This window comes from Lissotriton vulgaris, chromosome 1_1, assembly GCF_964263255.1.
Source record: "Lissotriton vulgaris chromosome 1_1, aLisVul1.2, whole genome shotgun sequence".
NCBI classification, from domain to species: domain Eukaryota; kingdom Metazoa; phylum Chordata; class Amphibia; order Caudata; family Salamandridae; genus Lissotriton; species Lissotriton vulgaris.
Genome location: NC_141685.1, coordinates 1,310,635,171 through 1,310,658,474, shown reverse-complemented (window position 1 = coordinate 1,310,658,474; position 23,304 = coordinate 1,310,635,171).

Genomic DNA, 23,304 nt, shown 5'->3' with positions numbered 1-23,304 from the left:
TAGGTAATGCGGGAGGGCTGGGCGGCGCGAGGGGCAGGGGGTCTGGCGCTGGGCGCGGTCCAGGCGCGGACGGGCGTAGACGGGCTTACCGTTGGCGCACCTTCGGCGCGGGTTGGGCGCGGACGCTGCGCGTGATCGCTGCGCGCGGGAACAGCTGTCATATATGGATGGTGGAGGGGGAGGGGCGAGGGCTGCTCAGCTGGGAGGCGGGGCGGGCTCCAGGGATCACAAACAACAACAAAATGGAGGCGGAGGGGGGAGCACAGCGTCGCGCTAGTCAGAGCGCGCAAATATAGTGAAAAGCGGCACTATAATTATTTAAATAGTTAAGGGAACAACTCGGCAGGCAGGCACACAGCAGGCTAATGCAATTAGGCGGTAAACAATGGCAAAAGCGGTACAACGCTACCAAGTGCGGTGAAAGCGGCACGATTAATTAATTAATTAGCTAATACAGCAGCTCGGCAGGCAGGCACACAGCAGGTAAATGCAGTCAGGTACAAATCTTGCTAAAAGCAGCACAACGATACCGAGTGTCACGAGGGGACACAGGGGAGCGACCACTCAGCCTGAGGGACAGGAGCGAGTCACGGCGCTCTAGGGTTCTGCAGCGCTAATCAGGTCTGTGGGAGGGCTGCTCAGCTGGGAGGCGGGGCGGGCTCCAGGGATCACAAACAACAACAAAATGGAGGCGGAGGGGGGAGCACAGCGTCGCGCTAGTCAGAGCGCGCAAATATAGTGAAAAGCGGCACTATAATTATTTAAATAGTTAAGGGAACAACTCGGCAGGCAGGCACACAGCAGGCTAATGCAATTAGGCGGTAAACAATGGCAAAAGCGGTACAACGCTACCAAGTGCGGTGAAAGCGGCATGATTAATTAATTAATTAGCTAATACAGCAGCTCGGCAGGCAGGCACACAGCAGGTAAATGCAGTCAGGTACAAATCTTGCTAAAAGCAGCACAACGATACCGAGTGTCACGAGGGGACACAGGGGAGCGACCACTCAGCCTGAGAAAGAAAAAGAGAAAAGGTTTTGCACAATGTGAGGAACTATAATCCTTCAAGCATAAAGAAATCTACAGCCAATACATAGGATATACCTACTTAGCTGCAGCAGATTTTTCCTTCCCACTCCAGACATCTCTGGTTAAAATGTGACTAGGGGTGTCTGAGAACCACGGCTGAACTACCCAGATTTAACCATTAAATAAGAACCAAACCAAGTTGGCAGTGCCATGTAGTGTAGTTCCTAAAAATACATAGGATCTGTGATTTTAAACAACATGAACTTTGGGATTGGTGTCCAGACTGATTCCAGACACCCTCAAATGATATGTTAGCCTTAAGACCGGCTAGCTCACAGTGCCACCATAAGCCCCCTAACCTTACCAAGGAGCAAATAGTTTCTGGCAACTATCTAACATGACAGCCCTTGATCCTTCAGGGATCATGGAAACAGTGCAGTACTTTTCGCTTAGTCAATCATGCTCACTTAGTCTCAGAGAGATATACAGAATAAACAATAGGGACATTTTCAATAAGTATTTATTGAACCAGCTTCATTCTAGTATAAAACATGTTTGCTGCAACAATCATTAGACAGAAACAAATGTATAAGATTACAAGCACCAACAGAGTAAATGAAAGGTAGAATTCTACCATGCTGCTAAAACAGTGAATATATGCAGGCATATAGATACATGATGGTAATCAAGTATACTCCTATGATACAAAACCTACCTAAGTGTGCCTAGCATGTATGTGGGTGTAAAGACAAGAATCCCCCAGGAAAGAGCCAATCCCATAACCTGATGGGAGAGAAGGAAGGACCCTATCTTGGTGTCGAGTTGGACACCCCGTAAGAGATGTCAGACCACTGCGTGCTAAAGCTTCAGCATGCAGGGACCTCAGCGCCTTGTGTAAGTGTGGAAGCTTCTCCTTTGCCTATCTAGTGTTGGTAAGGTTATTTTATATTATAAAGATAGCCTCTGGGTTCCTTACACAATCGCTATATCGTGAGTACGATTATGTAAATGAACCTAAATCAATACCTGCAATTATGCAAAGTGGTTCTTTCGCCCTAGGATAAAGATGATCATTACTTTTATACAGAGTATGTTAATCCTGTTATGTAAGTCATGTGTAGGGACTTTTCTAAGTATCCTCCTGCATAATAAATAAGGAAACCGATCGACATTTATTCAACACATAACTGAGCAAAAGGTCAGTGTTAGAACTGTTATGCAGAGCAAAATAGAACAAATGTAGGTAAAAGGCTGTGTAGCTACCAAGGCCTAGAATGGGGTACATTAGGCTCCATAATAGCAGAAGGACTTCACGTAGTGTCATCTGATGGCAGGATCGCAGGATCCTGGTATTTTATTGCTGTCCCATCCAAACTCCCTGATCTAGTTGTTAACAATATGATACCTAGGAATAGCCTTCTGCAACCTCCCATGGGCCTCCGCTTCCTATGGGATCAACAACTCAAAAATGGTAAGGCCTGGCAGATCTTGCAACTGGCAAATGAATAGCCTGCCTTCCAAAGGACAATTGGCAATGCGCATCTGCTTGTCTTGTTCCAAGGGTCGGGATGGCCTACAGGGCAACTAAGCAGTCAGTGCCTTATGGGCTGGTCTAACAGTTTATATTGTGTGCTATATTCTTTGCTGTTTGTGGGCCTGGTTAGGGTTTACTGGGCCGGATTGTACTGTTGATTTTTGCAATGTTAAAACAAACATTGCCCACAGCAAGCTCAAAACCATGCAGTTATTTTACCTTGCAAAACAAGTTTAAAAATGCCACAATTTGCCAACACAAGCCACTTTTTTAGATTTCTAATTTATTGAAGGGGCCACTTTTATTTTGGTGTCCGGGCCTAATTTCTGTCCCAGTCTGAACCTGCTGGTACCCAGAGATGCACTAGGAGATGTCATTGTTCAATCGCTGCTTCTTATTTCGCGCTTCTGATTTGGATATTGAAGGAGATTTAGGGCCTCATTTATGAGAAATGACGCATCGCTGTGTGTAACCACCGATGCGTCACTTCTCAGTGCGCACTCCTTGCGACATACCTGATGCATCATATTTAATGTATGACGCATCATGTCGGAGTTAAAGATACGTCAGTATTTCTGACGTATCTGAAAGCGCAAAAGTGACGCATTGCTGGAGTATGTCACAAAAGTGACGCAACTCCAGCAATGTGTCCTTTTACATGGGGCAAGCCCCATGTGAAAGGGCCTGTGTCAGTCTTATGCCTGCTGTGAGGCAGGAGCAAGATTTTGACGCAACTGCGTCCTAGAAGTGATGCAGTGAAATCTTATAGATTTTTATTTTGATTTTTTTTATTTTCAAAAACCTTCATTCACTTACAAAGCATTTTACACGGCGTGTAGCCTACAACACTGGGGCCGGCAGCAAGTGTTAGACAGTTTATCTGCATAGTGCGGGCACATTTTACACAGCCATTCAGCCGGCATCCCGGAGGCCCGGCGGCATTCAGTTTTGATGTAAAGCCAGATCCTCAGGTCTCACGGTCAGTTCCAAGGTGTTATACGTGTCGCGAGTACCCTAGACAAATGCATACTTCCAAACGTGAACAATTATCATGCCAGGCCCGGTAAGCTGTATACCGAGAGTTGTTTCCTTATACGATTCTAATCCTAAAGTCCTACCCCAACAACCCCCCCACCCACAACATGCCAGCCGTTGCGCTCCCAACTTGAGTACCTAGTAGTAGACTATTATTAACCCCTCCCCCTACCTACTGGGGGAAAAGCTTGCCCCTTATCCGGGCTCTAATCTTCAGTGTCATGTATGCAGAGCTGATCAGTACTCTCCTCCGTTCAATTCCCCCATCAATTTCATTAGGAAGTTAAGTATTCCCGGCCCCTATCTCCCCCCCCAAGTTGGCACTATATCCCTCCTAGTTCCACAGTACTCAGTACACTCCCTTCCTTCGGCGGGGACCCCCGCTAATCATGCTCAGCGTGCTCCTCAAGAGTTTCAAGCGGATCTATTGCCTCACCCTGTTCTGTCTCCTCCTCTTCCCCTGAGCGTACATATGTCTGATATAGCCCCCAGAAATATTTGGGCCGACTCTTGGGTGGGAGCAATTCACTGTATATTTCCGATTGAGTGCAGCAATATAACATGTCACTAGCCCATCTCTTCTTAGTTGGCAACGGACCTCTCATCCAACAAATAGCGACAACCCTCCTGGCTATCAGCAAGGCCATATCTGCCAATCGTCGCTGTGCGACCGGGAGTGGCTTGGAATATCCCAGCAGAGCCAGTGCCGGGTTGGCCAGCATCTCTATGTCTAATATTAGACTAAATTCCGAAAAAATCTACTTCCAGAACTTGTTAATGCCAGGACAGTTCCATGCCATATGGATAAAATCTGCACCTTGCACATGACAGCGTTCACACTCCGCTGATTGTCTAAGCCCGTACCTATGTAGTCTCTTTGGTGTATAGTAAACCCGTTGTAGAAATTTGAAATGAACTAATCTGTGCCTTCCGTTAAGAGACAGTTTCCTAGTGCTAGTGCAGCAATATTTCCACATCTCGTCATCTATTTGCATTTGCAGATTACGCTGCCATTCTGTCCTAGCTTTGGAGTATAGGTACTGTTTATGTTTGACTCCTAGTTTATTGAGATTGGTGACTAGTTTGCGAGATGGCACCGTTTTAATCACATACGTAAGCTCCGGGACATCCGGTGGCTTTGCCATGTTCGGGCCTAAGAGGTCTAGCATCGCACTTCGAACCCTGTGAAACTGGAAACGTAATAAAAACAAAGCCTCTGTCTGCAAGGGGAGAACCTGTTCCCAGGATTTAACCACCCCATCTATAAATAGGTCTTCCATCTTCGTGATTCCCAGTTCATGCAATGCTCTCGTGACTCCTTTCTCTTTCAGCTGTGCCAGCCATACCGCCTAGTCTATATGCATTAGTGGGGAATACAGTGGTTCACAGTTCTGCGCCTGTAACAACGCATGCCAAGCGTCATTCGTAGTCTTGATAGAGTCCAGTTTACCAATGCTGCGGTCAACCGGAAAATAAACAGTGGCTGGTAAGGGGGAGGGGTCCGTGAACAATCGTTCAAGGATTACATGGGGGATATCAGGGTCTCCATGTATCCATGTATGCAGATGAGCTGCTTGTGCCACTCTGTAGTATCTTTCCATGTCTGGAGCACCCAATCCCCCCATCTCATAGGGAAGCATTAAGACCTTCCACTGAACTCTGGGTTGTTTGACCCCCCAGGCCAGCTTAATGAGCACCTGAGTCAGCTGTTTGAAAAAGGCCTTGGATAGAACCACGGGATGTTATTAAACAGAAACAGGAATCTTGGTAAGACCACCATCTTCATAATGGCTATCCTGCCCATTAAGGACAATGGGAGCTTGCACCATGCGTCAAAATCCTCCACTAGTTTTGTGTATGCGACCCCATAATTTTCTCTTACCAGTATGTCTGGGTCCGTGTGGAGTTGTATCCCTAAGTACCTGACCGAGTCCGTAGTCCACTGCAATGGGTATTCCATACCAAATGGCAGGGTTACAGGTGTTAATGGGAATGCGACTGATTTGGTCCAATTCACTTTCAGCCCTGAAAGGACCCCAAATCGAACTACTTCTCTTCGTCATGACGAGTGGTTTGTTTCCGGGTCATGAACATACAGCAGGGTGTCGTCAGCATACGTAGAGATGCCAATTTTGTATGTTGGAAAGCTGATACCCTCCAGACTATGGTATTCCCTGATCGCACATGTCAGAGGTTCCGCAACCAGCGCGTATAGGAGGGGTGAGAGGGGACACCCTTGTCTAGTTCCCCTACTTATTTCAAAGTCGTCTGTGACTTTGTCCCCCATCCTTAGTCTCACTGTGGGTTTGTAATACAATGCCCCCACCATCTGGAGAAAGGGTTTCCCCCAGCCTCAGCTTCCGTAGGACTCTGAGCATGAATGGCCATTCCACGGAGTTGAAGGCCTTCTCCATGTCGAGAAAAATGACTAACGCTTTATTTTCTTTACGCACATTTTGCATGGTCCCTAGTACCGTACGAATATTGTGCGTGAGGTTTCTATCGGGGACTAATCCGGCCTGCTCCGGTGCCACCAGCTCCGGCACAAGCAGTGCCAGGCGCGTAGCTAGGACCTTAGCAAACAATTTGGCGTCCACATTTATCAGGGAGAGTGGTCTATAAAAACTACATGCATTAGGAGGTTTCCCAGGTTTTAAGATGGTAACAAGCAGTGCCTCCCTCATAGAAGCAGGCATTCTGCCCTCCTCACAGATGTTGTCATAAAGAGTTATCAGATGTGGGACAAGTTTGTCTTTAAGGGCCCGATGTAGGTAGGCATTTACCGGTCGGTAACGGCCGAATTCGGACGTTACCGACCGGTAAATGCCTTTTCCAATGTAGGGGGCATGTATTTACAGATTCTGTATTTTTACCGAATCTGTATTTACCGAATCGGTAAAATTACGGAATTGGTAAATACAGACTCGGTAAAAATACCGAATCTGTAAATGCAGATGTAGGTGGCGCTTTAAACAGTGCCACAGGCCCCTAAGAATTTGTTATTTACCATGTAATACTATTGCATGGTAAATAACGAATTCAGGTGTACATGCACATCTGTGCATGTACACCTGTGCCATGTGACACACAGACATGCCCTTATGGCATGTATGTGTGCCACATGGCACACAAGCCTGACATTGGGGTGCTACAGGGTGTCAAAGTGACACCCCGTTCCCCCTGGCAGGATTCGGTATTTACCGATTCGGTAATTGCCGAATCGGTATTTGCCATTGATTCCTATGGGCTTTAAGGCCCATAGGAATCAATGGCAAATACTGATTCGGTATTTACTGAATCGGTAAATACCGAATCTTACAGATTAGGTAATTGAAAAAGAAAAATTACCTACATCTGCCTACTTCCAATTTACCTACTCTTAAATACCGAATCGGTATGATTTGGTATTTTAGAGTAGGTAAACCGAGATTACCTACATCGGGCCCTAAATGTTTTATAGAAGCCCAAAGTCAGCCCGTCTGCCCCAGGGGCACTGCCAGATCGCATCCCCTCCAAAGCCTCTAACATCTCGTCTTCCTGTATGGGCATCATCAAAAATTCCCTCTGTGAGTTGGGCAAGAAGGGCATTTTAATGTAGCTAAGGTAATCATCTATTTCCTCCTCGACTTGTGAGGATCTGGACATGTAGAGACCAGCATAATACTCTTTAAACTCTTGGAGGATCTCCGCCTCGTCAGTAATTACCTCCCCTGCTGGTGTTATCAGTTCGTCGATCACCAGAGGTCGTCTGTCGCTACGCATCATTCTTGCCAACAGAGAGCCAGGCCCCTCCCCCTCACCGTACGTACGCGCCGTGGCATACTTGCCAATATGTTGCACTTCCCTATCCGCCTCCTCATGATATTCAGCGAGTAACATTTTGATTTTCAGCATCAGGGTTGTTCTATAGACGTCCCTCCATGTCCGACAGTTGGGCCTCTAGCTGCTACAGTCTTTGTCGTATAGTTTTAAGTACACTCGAATGTTTGGACATTGTCATACCCCTGATATATACCTTAAATGTGTCCCATACTGTCGGAAAGCTATCAACAGACCCCACATTTGTCTCAAAGAAAGTGCCTATGTCCTCTGCCAATTCTCCCCTGAACACATCATCTAATAAGGAATAAGGAGGAAACCGCCATGTGAATGGGGGGATTCTCTTCGCCGGCACCGCAAGTACCAAGAGTAGAGGGGAGTGGTCCGAGAGGGTGCGTGGCAGTATCGCGCACCTCTTTATACTATTGAGTATTGCCTGAATATGCTAGCCAGTAGTCTATTCTTGTGTGCACATCATGATAGGCCGAGTAATGTGTGTAACCGCCTTTTGTGGGGTGCTTATGTCTCCAGATGTCAACAAGATCTAACTTAACCAATTCCGCCTGCATATGCAATACCGAGGCCACTGGTCATCGGGCCAGTCCCGCCGACCTATCAAGGTCCGGGTCGAACACAAAATTGAAATCACCCCCCCACAGCATTCTAGAGCTAACATGTGACCTGCAATTCGCTGCCAGAGCAGCGTAAAACTCGGGGTTGTCATAGTTAGGCCCATAAACGTTCACCACTATAAGATCGTGCCCCTTGCCGACACATCTGGCAATTAAATAACGGCCTTCCGGGTCAGCTACAAGCAGTGCTAATTTTAGTTTTGATTTAGGATTGACCCATGTGACCACCCCTCTGGAGTGTGTAGTGAACCCTGCCGCCACACTATTTCTCCCAAACCCTTTAGCTGATAGCATCTTACTTTTAAGTGGACGGTGGGTTTCTTGGATAAGAGCGAGGTCAATGTGGTGCCTGTGTAGATAATTTAACACCTTCCTGAGCTTGCGATAATCGTTATGCCCTCTCACATTCCACGACAGCGCATTCAATGACTCCGAGTCACATATTGTATTCACTTCACTTGTATCAGCCATCCCAGCAGAGAGATTGATAGGCGACTGACGGAGTTCCACCGGCCCTGCAGATTATTCTCTGTAAAGCCATATCTATCATGGACAGCCTACAATAGGTGAAACTGGGCAACACAGTGCTTGGCGTTACTTTAAACTCCCCCTTTCCAGAACCAAACCCTTCCCCAGAACACGCTCCCCCCCACCCACAGCCGACCACCCCCAACCGGGCCAGACAGTCCCTTTTCACTCCCCCCTCTTCTGCCCCCCACAATTCCCCTTAACAATCCCCGAACCTGTCCCTTTTGGGACTATGTGAGCCAAAAGCACAAGGCGGAGGTTACCAGGAAGAGCAAATAACCATGCCACAACATTTTACATTTCAAAACCGCCCCTGCACCATTACCCTTTTAGGGACTATTAACATGAGTCAACACCTCTCCATCAAGAGTCTTCAGTGGGCATCTCCTCATCAACACTACATTCCACCCAGTATTATTAAAGTTCACCCATTATCAGCAATAAGGTACACTCTGTAGCCAAGCCCTCCTACAGAAATCAGGTTAACATGTGTATTGGGGAACACATATACAATGGAATGGTCTCACCCAGCTATGGCAGCACAGTTCCCATGCAGGCGCCCTTAGGGTCCGTAACTCGATGCTTAACTGTTCCAGGGTGCGATGCAGAAGGGGACCTTGTGTACTCCCTCACAGTCAGTCTCAGTAGTCTAACAAAGAGAAGGCCTGCACCGTCACAGCGTTACTAGTCTTGCTCCTCCAGTTGGGTGTCTTCGCCTTGTTCCCCATCCTGACTTCTCGAGTTTTTCCTCCGCTCCTTTGATCATTCCTTTAAGGATTTCTGAAGTTCTCTGGGGTCCGTGAAATAATGTGAGTGCCCCTGTCTATTAATCCGCAGCTTCGCCGGGTACATCATCGCGTAGTCCAGGCCTAGTTCACAAAGTTGCTTCTTGTACGGGGCAAAGTGCCGTCTTTCCTCTTGGACTTTCGCGGTGAAGTCAGGGTACAAGGAGATGTCCATGCCTTCGAACTGCAGTTTCCCTTTGTCTCTAGCCACTCGCAACGCCGCATCTCTGTCCCTGTAGTTCAATAGTTTTGCTATTATGGGTCTTGGGGGTGCCCCTGGACGCGGACGAGGACAATAAACATCGGCGAGAAGACATCTTCTCCCAAGAGAGTAATGAGGAGTTTTTCCACGAAGAGTTCCATTTTTCCAGTTTGCGTCATCTCCGCAGCCCCCGTAATGCGAATGTTCGAGCGCCTCGAGCAGGCCTCCAAGTCCTCCGACTTATCCTGGATGGCCTGGAGTAGTCTGCCAAACTGTTTGCGGTCTTTGTCCCATTCCGTCTGGGCTTCCACAACTTCGGTTATACGCCTTTCGGACATGTCAAGGCGTTCCACGTGTTTGTCTACCCGCTCTGACATATGATCCATACGGTACGTTAGGGCATCAATTTTGGAGCCGATGGACGCCATGCTGTCCTGCAAGCCCTTCTCCATGGACACCAGCATTTCTCTGATATCCGCACACAGCGAGGTCTCAGGAGTATTACCTCGTGGTGATATTTCAGGCGCCTGAGCTTCCGGGCCCTTCGCCCGTCGGTGATCAAACGTCAGCTTGGTCTGGGTCTTGTTGTTCTTGCCCATGATGAACAGACAGGTCGTTCAAGTTAGAAGGCCACCCCTGCCACACTGTACCTGGACCAAGGCAAATTCAGGGAGGACACTCCAGCCAACCACTCCGAGTCAGTCCACTCCCGTGAACCAGCGTGCACTCCGCTCTGCAGTTCCCTTATATCCTGATAGCTGGTATATTGAAATGCCTCAGTGCGATAGTGGTCGAGTTATGTCTCCTTCCTCCTCCCAATCACACCGCACAATGAGAGAATCACGGTGTCCGGTGCAAAAGCAAAGGGGTCCGTCCGCCGTGTTCGCCAGTTCAAGTGATCCCAAGCCCCTTTGCCTGATGCGACTGCACTCTCTTAGGTAGCACAGCTTAGAGTGGAAGCACTGCTCGATCAGGAATCCGTCATTAACTGATGGGCTAAGCAGGTCTCTGCGTTACTCCGCAGAGAAAGCCGCGCCGAAGTGAGGACTGGGAGCCCGTTGCCTCTTCGCAAGATGGCAGCGAGGGGGAAGGGGGCGAGCTCTGATAATCACGAGGAGTGCCTACTTTCCTCAGTCCCAGGCCCACGCCCCCCTTCCGCTTGGGTGTCTGTGCCCGCTTCGGCTCCTATGTATCTGGGCTCCCGCTTACCATGGACGTTGTGGAGGCTGGGGGCCGAGAGTACCCTCCCGGGAGCGTCCTCCCTTCACAGTGATTGCCACGCGCTTTTTCCAGCAGCCCACGTCGTCGTGGTGCGTGGTAACCGTCGTGGGCAGCGTGAGCCGGGTCGATACCGTGGCCAGTCCAGCTTATAGCGCGGCAGCCCCGGGGAGTTGTTAGGCAAGCAAGAGGTGTTATCGCAGTCTAGCGAGTCACCAATAATTAGGCCCTCGCCGAGTCTCCTTCGATGAGTGGGGGCCACGATAGGATATGTGCCCAGTCTCGCTCCGCACAGCGACTGTTCTTACCCCCTGTGACTAGCGCAATCGGGACCTGGCTGTATCTTCCTCCTCGTTGTGAGTGTCCCGGCAAGTCCGGGCCCGCCGCTGCTCAGCAGGCCGCACGCACAGTTACGTCAACCGGAGGAGAGAGCGGGGATTCCGGCCTGGTCCCGGTGATGCTGAGTCGGAGCAAAAACTCGTCTCTGGTTGCCGTTGGGCGCCGGGAAGGACCTCAGTGGCTGTCACTAAGGTCCCATGGGGCGAAACCTCCTTCAGGCACCGGGTGACTCCGTCAATAGAGGATATTATTCAGGATTGATATTGGTAATGGCGCGGAGCTATACTCCTAGGCGTCCGCCATTGACGCCGGCAAGCTCCGCCCACCCCAATCTCATAGATGTCACTTCTACGAGGCTTTTTGCTGGGGAACGCCCCCCCCCACCCCCCCATGCATACATTACACCTGACGCAGGTATAATGTAGCGCAGGGGTTTACAAAGTGACACATCTGCTTAGATGCGTCACTTTGTAAATAGTGTGCAACAGTAGGCATATTTTACGCTGCCAATGCGTCACAAAAAATGACGCATCGGAAGTGCAAAACTGATGCAAGGCCTCATAAATGAGGCCCTTGGTGTCACCCGAATCTACATGGGACTCTGGAGGCGTGGCTCGCACTCCTGAGGGGCGGCCTTCCTAGGTCAGGCTCAAAAACTAAATGATGCAAGCCGTGCACATTTTGATTTCAGAGTATCCAATTCAATAAATCAGCTGCCCTCACATCCATTACCTCAGGAATACTGAGCCGCCTTTTATCCCAGCACTAAATAACACGTTTTCCATTATGAAATTGATTTTGCGGGTATGATTCATTGATTCCTACTGACATTTAATAAATATTTTCCATTAGCAGCTTAAAAGGTAGTATGTAAATAAGGGCTCTTAATTGACCACATTTAATAAACCAGGTAAATAAATGCTGAGCACCAGAATTTGCGTTCCAGAGCTAATAGTCCCTAAAAAAAAACATGAAAAATAATTGTTCCTATGTTCATTCTTTTTTGCGCCGAAAGCATTACAATTACACGTATTTGTGACTTTCTTCAGAGAATGCTTGAGCTTATTGGGCATGATTTCTGAGATATGCTCATCTTTTCTGGAGGGCATGTTTATTTACATATTTATGAAGGCCATCAGGTGGTTTTGCAGCCACAGTGCATGCAGCACTGCATCGCAAATGCTCTTGGAGCTATGGGTTCCTGTTAGCCAATGCGGCCCTGTGCATAATATCAGCTTCCCCACCGCTCTGGACTGGGTGCTGACAAAATATCAAAGGGCGTATTTACAATCCCCTTGCACCTCAGGTGTGTCACTTTTATTAGGGGGGGGGAGTGACGTACTGGCCCCTCAAGAGGCCTGTAAATAAGCCCCCAAGTGTTTCATCTGTCAGTTTAACACATTGCTTGGCCATGAGTCGAAGTTGGTGCTTGAGAATGATCTTCTTCAGACACAATATTTGCAATCATCATGCACACTCAATGTTATGAATTAGTGATCCAAAGCAGCCCAAAGTCCATACCAAAAATCTATAAAATCCTTAAAAGAAATACATCCTGATTGCGCTTTCACTGGGAAGCCATTGTGTTTTGGGGATGTATATTTGCCTAGAAATTCTTATTGGAAGTGGTGGGGTGCATTCCAGGTTGTTTAGGAGGCTGGTCACTCTCAGAGCCGGCATTTAGCATTGATGGTCCCCGGTATGACAATCTTTGTTGGTGCACCTCCAGACCCACAATGACCTCCTTCTTCAAGGATTCCCCAACTACCACCGTACAACTATGCGCCTATCTCTCCACATCATCTCTCTCACATTTAAGTTCTTTCATAGCCCTCCTTGAACACTGACCTTTCTGCAGGGTCACCCTGATTTTTGCTTTCCTTTGCTGAACTCTTTTTTGTTGGCTATTAGGTCTTAACACACTTTACTGCTGACTAGTGGTAAAATGCTTGTGTTCTCCCTTCCAAACATGATAACATTAGCATATAAACCAATTGGCACCTTTATTTACCTAAACACCCTTAGTAAATGGTACCACATGTACCCAGGGCCTGTAAATTAAATGTTACAAGTGGGTTGCAGCACTCATGCTGCCACACATTAAAGTAGCATTGTAAAACGTGTCTCAGGCCTGCCACTGCAGCCTGCCATGCAGTTTTAAACTCCCATTTTGATCTGGCAAAGGACACATTTTGCCAGTCCTAAACCCTCCTTTTTAACACTTACAAGTCACCTTTATGGTAGGCCCCAAACGCTCATAGGGCAGGGTGAATAGTATTCAAAAACCTAAGACGAGTATATAGGTTTAACCTCAAACTTTCAAAGTCATTCTGCATTGCAGCAATGCTATCTCTCCCATAGTCTAACACGGGGTTAACGTATTACACCTAATAAGTGATAACTTCAGTCTAGGAGCAGATAGAGAAATACTTCTTCCACTCATTGTAATTGTAATTTAAAAGTATCTTTAGATATATAGTCAGATTTTAAATTGCTATTCTGAAAATGCCTATTTTAGAAAGATAGCATTTTCTTGCCTCTACCACAAGTACCTTCCTGCTACTCCTGGGGTCACGTGACTGCCAATGGCTCTCCTGTGGTGTGATGTGTGTTCCCTCCAGACGGGGAAGAAAACAGCCCTGGGTAAAGAGGCCAACCTGCTTAGGAAAGGAACACCATTCTTTTTACCCACGGCTGTTTTCTCCCCCATCTGGAGGGAAAACACATCACACCACAGGAGAGCTGGTACTGGGTATATGAGTGACGCCCTCAGAACCTCTCATCAGATTAATCCTGTACCTGTGAAGCCTCAGAAAAAGGACTGCCCTGCTCTCTGAAGCCGGAAGGACGACGGGACATGCTTGCCTTGGACACAGGATCATAGAAGTGGCGCCAGGGTCAGTTGGCTGACCTCATGCTTTGAGCTACAGGGACAAAAAAGTCCCCAGAGGCCTTGGCGGCAACTGCTCAGATGACCCGCACCAGCTGGACCAGCTTGGACTCTGTTGCTGGCCTCTCCTGGAATGAGTGTTGACACCAAGAGGTCTCTCCCCACGTCTTGGACCCTTGGATGTGTACTCCTCCTACTTCAAAATTGCAAAAACTGGAATACATGTGTAAATCCAGAGGTTCTGGGCTCTTAGCATCGAAAAGAACCATCCCCGGTCTTGTTGCGACCACAAGCGGACTTCACCATGGCAAACTCAGAATTTGCAATTGATGCGACCTCCTCAGCTATAGATGCTAGACTTTACCCACATGATGCATTTCAAGTCAGGAACAACCACCCTGCGTATCCCGCCAATGCGAAGTTCTGATCAGTGGCCAGCTCTTTTTACCAACAACAATCTACTTGAGGTCAATCCTCAACCAGCAACCAGCTGTTTGCCCCAGGAACGACCTCCCTGGGGTCCCCTATAAATGTATAGCACTGACTGAAGCTCTTCGCATGGACATGAATTAAGTAAAAGGTAAACTTTCCACCGGGATTAAGCTGGTGTACTTGTATCACACTTGCGTTCCATCACAGCCAGTCTCAACTTTTGACTTTGACCCAGTCCAGTGCGACCACATAACCTCTGTTGGCGCTTTGTGCTTCTTGGAATTATTTTTATATCAAAATACATAACACTTTTTCTACTTATTGGATTTCTGTAATTTTGTTTATTGCAATTCACTCTTTTTCTAAATTGGATTGGTATTTTTCTTGTGTTGTTTTTTCAGTTTATTACTGTTTGAGTGCTGCATAAATACTTTACGAATTGCCTCTAAGTTAAGCCTGACTGCTTTTTTGCTGTGCAACCAGAGGGTTACGAACTGATTTATTCAGTGATTTTTGCGATTCACCCTGAAAAGGATTTTGTTTCTTGCTTGAGTGAGGCTTTCCACCCTCTCAACTAATACCTCAATTTCTTATAGAATCACTCATCCAAATGTAGGATGTCAGAGCGCTTTACATCACATACACATATTATACAGCGACAGTCTCTCATTCAAGTGTATAAAACAAAGTATAGGAAATGCTTTATAAGACCATGGGGTCTACAATGAGTAGGAGTCTAATGCCTGCCTTATTGGTAGTCACTATATGTTAAGAGTACATGGTCTGGAGAAACACAAACTCTGGATTTAAAAAATAACGTAGTGGTTGGACTTGTATATACTAATAAAAATGTAATACTACCCAGAGGAATCCTCTTTAGGAACCTGAGACTTTATGAAAAATTAAGAAACTAAATGTAGGCTCTAATCATGTTCCTTGTAGTTTGATTGCAGCTCTTTGATGCCAGCTCATCGCTCACTATGCTGTATTAGAAGGATTGGAACGGATGAACTGGAAGTAACAAAAGCATCTCGATGACAAAAGCAGTAACCCACCAAGCTATTTATATAAAATCTATGATCTGCATATTACACGTTGAGCATTGCAGCAAGCACATTAACCCTCTGTGCTACCTTACAATGAGTCAAAACTGTGATTGGACAAAGCACAGATCTGTACAGCAAGCACTTTATTCATCAGAGTTATCTGGCTGTTATTATTTTCCCCTGGGGGGGGGGGGGTGATCAAAAGCCCCAATCATCGCGGACACAAGCTCCAGGAGCTCCTGGTCAAGGCCTGAAGAATCTGACATCAGCCGCCACAGGCGAGCATGCCGGGGGTCACAACATCTGGCTGCATACTTTAGGGACCTCTGGGGACTCTGTTGGGGCTGCGCTCAGCTGCCCTGTCACTATTTGCTGCTACTGACATGGCCTGCTCATGGCCAAAGAATGTGGCGGAGGTGGCAGGCACTTCAGCAGTGGCCAGTAGGCCTGATCGGGGCAAATCCTGTACTGGTGGTGCGCACTTGGAACTGTGAGTGGCGCCTGGTGGAGAAGGAGGCCCGGAACCTGGTGTTCTGAGACTGAGGGACTCATGTTTGGATGCCCCTGGAGAGCTGTATCCTGAGCATTTGCTCCCCATCCCATGGGCCCATTGATCTTGAGAGAGACTATACTGCCTCAGGGGCACTGAATGCGCAAGCTCAAGGTAGAGCCTCTCGTCCTGCTGGAGGTCCTTTGGGTTTTTCATTACCTACTGCTACTGGAGATCCAGTGCTGTGGTTGCCGAACTGCCGGGTCGGATTGGTAAGGCGGGCAATGGACGATGGGATGGTAGCTGTGTTGCAGCTATGGGCTGCTTTTCTGAGCAGGATAGAGGCAAATTTGGGCTGTGTCTGTGCTGTTCAGATGCTGCCAGTGGTCCAGTGGGGGCCTGAGTGACCTTTCTGGATGCAGATGGGCCTCTATTGCCTCCGTTTTACCAAGGGGGCAGATGTGTCATCCTCGGTCTCTTGCTGGGCCAGCCCATTAATGTATGAAGATTGAGCTGGGGTAGAGGACTGAGCAGAAGTGGCCTTACAATATATTCAGGTGTGGTTCATCAGAGTGAACTAATCCGTGCACAACAAATCCTGGCAGCATTTGCATTTTTTTATCTCAGTGAAGTTAAAAAAACATGTGTCTTTTAGACAACCCTACCCCTTTTTTCCTAATGTTTAATATACTAAAGCAGTGTTCTGCGAAAAGGCACAATCCGCAAAGGTGGGCAACTTTGTTTTAGGGTGCCTGGGCCTATTTTGCATCTCAATCCAACCCTGCCGCGTGGGGGATCTGCTGTGAACCTCCCTGCATGCTGTGGAATCTGGGGTCACTCTACTGCTGGTGCCACCTGATATCACTCCAGAGCTGACAGACAAGGGTTGCGGCCCCATTCTCTACTGCCTCTCCACAGAGAGTTGGCATTGTCGCCCTGGCTGGCAACAAGCCCCATAGCCCAACTGCATTGCAGGACCTGCGCTGCGCAGGGGACACAGGACTGTCCGCAGACACTGGATCCAGACCATCAGCGGCAGCTCCTCTGCTATGGCGGAGGAGCGTCAGGCACCCCCTCCCCCCCATGCCTACCAGCAGCAGCTGCAAAACTTGAAAAATAAAACAATAATAAAGCATGTTTATTATCATTTTATTTTTCTCCATAGCGTCAAGTCTAGGGGGCAGGGCATGGGGATGACAGGCATGAGCGGAAATGAGAGGTGCACTGTTGTCAGTGCGCATGTGGGTTTGGCCAGTCGTCTCAGGACAGCCAAACCGACATGAAATCTGAAGCTGTCTCCAACCCAACCTGTGTTGCTGGGTTAGAGACAGCAGGCATGGGCTCCCAGTCTCTCTGTGAGCGCAAATCCAGACAGCTCATGCCATTCCTGACACTGCTCTCATGCAAGAGAACATCCTTTGGATTGGCTGCAGAGCAGTCTGGCAACATGTGCCTACAGTGGAGCCAATAGAGCAGCGATGAGACAGGCATTCAGGTATGTTTTTTTGGTTTATTGTTTGTTTATTGTTTGTATTGTTTTGTCCCCCACACCACCCCCACCCGCCACCTTGCCCCGACACCAGCTGCGACTGCAGAGCATGTTATCTACTAGTCAACTAGCAGCAATATACTAGCACCCCTGGGAGACTGCGACCACGGTCCTGGGACCTCAGGATTACAATGGAGTGGGCCTATCTTCCTTCTGTCTGTCTCAACAATAACGGTGACCTCTGTGTCATTCATTGGACATCTAACACCTGGAGGCCTTGCTGCTCGTGCTGACCTATTGGGTGTTGCCAACAGTATAGGCAGCGTATTCCTCTGAATTGTTTGCTACAAGTTACGAAGGCCTAACCAGCACCACAATTATGGACAACCTTCCCCCGACAGGCATTATGCACTCGGCACAATCTAAACTCACCAGACAAATGAGATTAAATCTTGACAGAGCCTGGTAAGTCCCAGACTGCTCTCAAAGACAAAGATGATGTTTTAACGACCAATGTGAGCCCTGGATTCATACTGTAGTGAAGAATGCTGTGCTCCCCCCCCCCCTCCCCGGTTAAGCCACACACTATGGATTGACTCATTTGAACTGTGGGGACTCCTTCGGATTTATATTACTTTAGCAACTTTCAACCCACCCCTTCTCATAACTGTCCGATAGATTGTAATACCGACACAGGGACTCGCCTTCTTAGAGCAATGAGTGTGACCTGAATAATAACCACTGCTTAATAATTAATTGTGTGTTCTTTGTTCATTTGCCTAGATTGGCTCACCAGGTTGTCATTGCGGTGATTAGCTGGTTTGTTACCTATACCGGTTCTGAATAGAAGGGTTCCCCTCACAGCTAATCCATTGGATTGCTGACCAGAAGGGTCCCAGATAGGCATCTGATGAGTGGTTTGACCCAGCCATCACACCTGTCCTCAAGCTACTACTCTAGCTACTACCCTTTCTCTGTTAACACTTTCCACATCTTAGTTTGTGAACAGTTTCAGTTTGTTATTTTCCAGGTCTTGGTTGGACCGCAGTTAAGTGGGTGACTGGGTGCTACACTGGAGATCTTCTTACATAGGAGTGCCCATTTTATTATCCCCCGGGTGGTGGTTACCACAGATAGAGTGGATTGAACTACAGAGAGCCTTAATGCAGTTGCATGACCAGGGTCCTTTGCCCACAACACCTTCCCATGAATACTAGGGACAAATACATGTTCACCACTTGGAACATGTGGGGGCTAGGCTCAGTCCATAGACGCTACAAGGTAATACTAAGACACCGATGGGCACAAATTGTATTTTTAAAGGAGACACTTACAAGATCAAGGGGGTGCCAAACTGAAAAATGTTGAGGGTACTTTTTTCACATTAACTACTCCACATATGCAAAGAATGCAGCAATCTGGTTAAAGTGAAACGTGAATTTTAGAGTAGAGGAGGAACGGTAGACCCACAGAGTTTCTTGCTTAACGACACTCTGGATGGACGTCCTATAGTGTTGGGTAGTGTTGGGTTGGAAAAGTTCCTCACATGGTGATGGAGGTGCACCCCTGCCCAGAGTACCTCAGCCGTAAAGATGTCTGGGTCCGTAATGCTGAATTTTGGTGTCATAGGCAAACACAGATCATGAGTGTGCACCATACCATAGACCCGTCTCACAGACTGTGGTCTTTTTGAACTGGGAGTAGTGCCCAAAGTACTACCCTCAGAGTAGTAAAAAGCTGTTCCCTTTACCGGGGGTTAAGCAGATCGAGCAAGATGGTGGCAGCACACCGTGTAGTGATTAGTAGGAGCAAACAGGTTCTTTTTACCTGTGTCACGGGAGTGACGCCTACAGGTTCTCTCATTCAAAGTCTTGTTGCTGTGTGCTTAATGTACCTTTAGTTTTCGTGTTTGTGTATAGTACTGTGCTGTGCATGCGTGGTACACATGTGCTGGATGTGTGTGCCTGTGAGTGGTATAATACAGGAATAATGCAGTACTGTGCAGCGTGTGTATAGGATATGCATGTGCTGGCTGTATGCGTGCCCTTGAATGGTATATGGCTCCTGTGATATGGCTCAACTCCGCCTGCCTGACTTTAGACCTCTAACTGATAATATTGAATGATTGTGCTGAGAGTATTTGGCATTCCTTGCCCTTCACTTGAGTGATTTAAGCTCCTGTACTCCAAACTGACAGCCAGAGTTAGGGCTGATGGTAAAATCTCCAGCCCCTATAAAATATCTAGGGAAACACAACAGGGATCTCACTCTCCCCAATATTATCTGCCCTAGCAATAGAACTCCTGGTTATGAAAGTGCAAGAACTGGGGAGTTCCTGGGGTACCCAATTGACTGGTAAATAATATGCATGTTGTAATATATGTTGGGATTATATGTCGGGATGTGACTAAAGATCTCTCCTCCCTTTGTAGTACTCTATTGAACTTATATAGTGCCTCAGGTCGTCAGGTTAACTATGAAAAGTCTTATGCCTTTCTTTCCAACATAACCTGTGACAGCATGCAATCTCATTGGGATATCGGACCCTTAAGTGGGCGCCAAATACCTTTCATACTTAGGGATTAATATGTACCAGAAACATGTCACTCGGCGCAAGTGCAACAACCGCAAGCAGCCATCTGGAAAGCCGACCCTTGGCTGGGGAAACATCCTTTACAACGCAACTTTTACCACGCAGTGCCTTTACCACGCACCTTTTACAACGCAAACCATTACAACGCATTGCGCTGGGGGGCGCTCTAGGATAGGGAATAAGTTTAATTTACTATCCAACACCTTCCCTAGTGTCCACGGGGACTGGAGTTGGAATAGTAAATTAAACTATTCACTATCCAGCACCCCAAAGCGCTATGCTTTGTAAAGGTTTTCGTTTTAAAAACAGCGTTGTGTCATACATCCCTTGGCTGATCAGAGATGGATCGCGGTAGCCAAATTGATTATGTTATACCATTTTGTGAACCTTCCATTGTATATACTCCTATTATATAGAAAGCTCGACTACCTCTTGGAGTGAGCCTAGCCAAACTGAAACTGCCACCTGTCAAGGGTGGCATAGGAGCCTCTGACTACTGAAGTTACTACTTTTTAGTGCGGCTCCAATCAACGGCTACTGGTTGGAGGGCCATCAACTGGGGTAAATGTGGCTTGACGAAGTTCAACTCTGGAAGGGCGAACTATAAAAAAAATTATTTATCGGCGCTAAACCGAATAAAGACCTCCCACTTTTGGTATGAACAGTATTGGCCACCCTAAGACACTGCATCCACTAAACATGTTTCTCACTTCCATATGCACCCAACAAGAGCACAAGTCGGGGTACATGCGGGTGGATGGCGTCCAACCACTATTTACACATGGTGAACACTGTCCACCCTGCCAAGAAGTTGGGCCCCACTGAAAAATATGCTGTACTCGTCCAGGTGTAATTTTCAAACGCCAGGACACATTCATCAGTGCCTGCACATTGTCTGCTTTCGAACCACAACAACATGCATGCGAAGATGGAGGCTTTCTTATTTCAGACTCCAGCTGGGCCCATAAAAAATGGTATTTGAGGGGTCATCTGGTCTCCTTTTGTACGAGACTCCTGGCTGGGAGCAGTCTGGAGCGTCACATCTAGATGCAAATGCAGTGAGAGGAAACAAAGGTACATACCTTGTTAGTACTCCATATATAGTTAAGAAAGGCATGCTTTTGACTTTGTTCAGACCCTGTATACGAGATATGAATGCACTGTAAGCATATCACATATGTTGGTCTTTACCAGTATTTATACAAAATGAATTGCATTTATATAGCACTTACTACCCCTGATGAGGTGTTGAAATAATTTGAATAGCACTATTTCTTTCTTTCTTAGCACTTATAGCACTACTCATCCCAATGCTGGGCGGCAGAGCGCTTTACGTCACATGTACACATTACATATACAGTAAATCATGTAAGTTTGTAAATCAATGTACAGTATATGTTACATAAAGCAGTGAAGGTTAGAAGGTACAGAAGTCACACATCATCCTTCATAACTCATTGTGCTATATTAGAAGAATTACAGTGTAACTGCAAGTTGCATAACCTCTGTATTCAAAGCAGTAACCCACTTATCTACATAAAATAAAATCTGTCACCTGCATGTTACATGATGTGCTTTGCAGAATACACATTAACCCTCTATTCTATTCTGCTTTGAGGTAAAACTAGGGCTGGCAAAATGTAGATCTTTCCATCAAGTGCTTCAAAGCCTCACATTGCTCAAGGGCGACAGCCCTCTCACTTCACCCCAGTCCCACTCAAGGCATACAGGGTTTGTGACAGCGAACACAGGAACACTGCCCCATCAGGTCACAGCATTGCACATGGTGATTGCCCACTTCTCGATGAAGCAATGCACCAGGGTTACTGCCCTTTAATCATTACCAAGACCCCACTTGGCATACATCGGTCATGGGCAGCACACCTGTTTTTTTAATTCACTTTGTGCACTTTAGTCACTAAAATGAAATCTCTTTATTTCTCCTATTTCACATCAAAGCTCAAAGTTTTGTATTTCATTCTTGGTGCAGTAGGTTAGAGTGTGGCTGGCAGGCAGAAGCCACATGAAAGTCAAGTGTCAAATGCATCCTATTTGTTGCCTAGGTTCATATTGCTATATTCAAAGAAGGATGGAGTGAGAGGTGATACAAGGGTTTCCTCACCTTCCAAACACCTATCCATGCAAAAACAACAGACGGGAACGCCTACTGTGCTTAGTCTATCTCTCCATACCAGCCCAAGGGGAGCACCCTATGGTGTTAAAAAGACTCTCACCCACTGGAATTCCAAGTGGCATGCTTCATCGCAGAGTCTTCATCCAGATACCTAGTGTATCTGGGTGGGCTCAACCTTAGTAGCCAAGGAAGCTCTTTGGTTGTTGGATGGGATCCTAGATTTAAAATAGTCTAGGGTATCTAGAGGGTTAATTTTATTTTCAAAGGGCATCCTGAAGGAGTTAAAAACAGGTGGGGATGCACAAAGGAGTTGGGTATCCTCTGTATCCTTGGGTCAACATGTTTCAGCCATCACACAAATGCCTCACTGGGCTAGTTGGCTTTCATCAGGACCTCAGAAGGTTCCTGTTAGTATCCTATTTGTGTGCATTCAGTTGTGAAACTTCCATTCACCATACCCATACATGCCATACATACCGACCCATTTGTTCCCTATGTTTGCATTTCTTTAGTATGGTCCTATTTAGAGCTCCATGAGGGTAAGTAAACAGGTGGAACTTGTAGTCAAACTTTCATCAAAGGTCTCTTCACGGTTGTGAACCTATTTGTTTCTTTCCCCTGCCTCCTATATTATTATTATACATGGTGCAACATTACAGCCTATTTATTCAAACACAAGAGAGAGCTTTGCATAGGATCACAGAATTTGGTCAAGCTGAGAAGCCGGTATTGATCCCAGGTCTTCTGCTTTCACATTGTTCATTTCAGCCATTAGATGGACATCTCTTTGTTTCTCCTGTTTTGCATCAAAGGTTAATGCTTTGCCTTTAATTCTTAGCACACGAGGTTTAAGCGTGGGTGGCAGGCAGATGCCACTGTGTACTTTTCACTTCACATAAGAACTGCCTTGCATAATCCTGCTTGCTCCTCCATGACTCATATGTATCTGTTTTGTGCAGAAGTATCTAAATCTGTAACACCACAACTAAAAATGAATTCCAAACATTCAAATGATGTGCTTTATTTACCAGTTTCAATCATTAAATGCTGAAGAGCTGTTTTCCTTGAAAGGAAGACAAGCTGACATTTTTGTAGCTCTGGAAATTCAA